Source organism: Schistocerca serialis, unplaced genomic scaffold (assembly GCF_023864345.2).
Source record: "Schistocerca serialis cubense isolate TAMUIC-IGC-003099 unplaced genomic scaffold, iqSchSeri2.2 HiC_scaffold_1068, whole genome shotgun sequence".
NCBI classification, from domain to species: Eukaryota; Metazoa; Arthropoda; class Insecta; order Orthoptera; family Acrididae; genus Schistocerca; species Schistocerca serialis.
The window spans coordinates 12,501-15,000 of NW_026047259.1; the positions used below are offsets into that span (position 1 = coordinate 12,501).

The following is a 2,500-nucleotide window of genomic DNA, read 5'->3' on the forward strand; positions in this document are numbered from 1 at the left end:
CCATCTCCTGACGGCGGCCCGGATGGTGACGTCGGCCGACTTCAATGCACCCACCCGGGTGCGGCTGAGGGCCAGCCCGTGGTACAGGCCAGGGAGAAGTACATTGGTGAGAGCGTGGAGGCGCTGTTGCGGCTTCAGCGGAGCTCGGGAGATGACGTCAAGCTGCTCCACCAGGTGGCGACGTGGATTGAAGACACAGCGACCCGCCGTGGAAAATTGCAGCCCCAGGTACCGGAAGGTTTCACCCACACGCAGGGCAGGCATGGTGGTGTTGCCTGCTGTGAAGGTGACATTGCTGTCCACCTTCACCTTCTTCTCGCGCCCTGACGCGACTAAGGCGAGGGTGAAACACTTCCGGGCGTTGATCTGCAGCCCCAGGTGGGCGAGGGCTGCGGTAGCTGCGTCGATGAGGGACTGCAAGCCCCTCGGGGTCGCTGCAAACAGCAAGACGTCATCTGCAAAGGCCGCAGCGTTGACTCTGCGACCGAGGATCCGAGCTCCGATGTGGGAGGGCAGTTGGCCTAAAACGTAGTCCACCGCAAAGTTGAACAGGAGGGGGGAGAGGGGATCACCCTGGCGAACGCCCCGTGCTGGCTGCACAGACACGCCCACGCCGGCGCCGTCCGCTATCACTGTCGTGCTGCCCTCGTAGCACCGCTCGACATACTCGACAAAACAATCCGGCAGGCCATGCGCCTTCAGCACGGGGCGAAGGGCAGCATGATCTACCGAATCGAATGCCTTAGATACGTCGATCGATGCCACAAAGACAGAGCGGCAGGAGCGAACTGCGTCGGTGAGAGCAGTGTCCAAGATGAAGGTATTTTCCAACATCCCATCCCGAGGGATGAATGCCCGCTGACGTTCGTCCACAGCACATGCGCGCATCAGGCGTGACGCGAGAACCTTGTGAAAGGTCCGCGCCAACACCGAGCAGACCGTAATGGGGCGAAAGTCAGCGGGGGATGTTGGTGCAGCCGTTTTCGGGAGAAGGGACGTCCGCGCGCGAAGCAGGCGTTCCGGAAGGGCGCGGGCCAGAAGGAAGAGATTCATCACTTTCACCAGGACTTCGTGCGGCAGGCGCCGCAACTCCGCTGGGGTAAGGCCGTCCGGCCCGGCTGCTGATCCCCTGGGCGGCAACGCGGCGGCGACCTCCTCATGTGTGACCGGCCCCCATAGGCACTCGGGAGCGACAGGCTCCGAGTGCGGGAGGAGGCGGTCACGAATGAAGCCCGCGGTGGAGATGGGCTTCTTGGTGAAGAGGTCCGCCCAGAAGTCCAGCAGACCAGGGATGGCAGGTGGCGGCTGGAGCAGGGTGCCATCCAAGAGGCCGCGCACGCAACGTGCACGCGACCGTCGGAAGGCATCCTGCGTTCTCGCGTACTCCCAGCGGCGCCGCTTGCGCTTCTGCGTCGGCGGCGCGGCAGGCGGCCGCTTCGATGGATGGCGCGGCCGCAGTGTCCTGGTGATCGATCTCTCCCCTCTGGACCCGACCGACGCAAGGGCATCCGGGAGCATGCCCAGGATGACATCGGGCGGCGTGCCCCGCCCCAGACCTATGACACGATCCAGGGCAGAGAAACGCTGGGCGGAAGCGGGTAGCCCCGCCAGATGCTCCCAGATGGCGGCGTCAGTCGGCCCCTCCGGCGGCGGCCCGGTGGTGTCGGCCGCGAAGTCCTCAGCTGCGTCGACGGGCGGCGCAGCGGCCTCGCCCGCGTCAGGCAGCGGGCTCGCAGCTCCCCGGCGGGACGCCGGCTCTTCCCCCCGACCGATCTCAAGCGCCTCCATGAATTGGCGGACAAGCTGCTTGTGGGCAGCTTGCCGCCGTCGGCACTTGATTGCCTCAAGCGTTCGGTCGGGGAACATCCTGATGAGCTCTTGATTTACAAAGAAGAACCGGGCGTCCCTCTCGAGGAACAATTCGGCCTCTGCCTTGGCGAGCGACAGGACTTCTTCCTCCGTCCACCTCGCGCGGTGCCTCTCCGTGACGATCTCCGCGTTGGCGGCCGCAAGGTGTTGGCGGCGGCGATGGACCCCGAGACCGTTCTTGGTGGTGAAGCTGCGGTGGCACTCACTACAGGCGTATACTGCTGCAAAAGTTACAAGATTTTCGGCACGGCCGGTTGGCCGGCTAGGTGCTGGGGGAGTTGGGGTGGCACCTTCAGCGGAAGGGCCACCACTTTTTCTCTGATTACTGCCCCCAACTAAAAAAGGGATAGTGCGAGGGGGGGCTGGTAACCCCCCCAAGCCCCTGGTGCGGTCTTCCACTCAGCGAAAATCAGCGGGCCCACGAGAAGGGGAGAAGACCGCAGGAGAGGAGAGGCTAAGAGGGCTAGGCCCATGTATTGCGCATCACTCTCCCTGTAACCATAACCCAAGGAAGGCACCTCGCAGCAGCAGCACGACTACATCAAGACCGCACTTCGAAAAGCCAAGTCCGGATGCAGCCACACCGCCGCCACTTGGCCACCTTAAGAGAGTCATAGTTACTCCCGCCGTT

The 2,500-nt window shown here is 64.0% G+C and overlaps 1 pseudogene; it reads right to left on the minus strand.

Annotated features, from left to right (window-relative positions):
- The window catches only part of LOC126430917 (large subunit ribosomal RNA), a 7,959-nt pseudogene that overhangs the window by 2,605 nt on the left and 2,854 nt on the right, over window positions 1-2,500 (minus strand).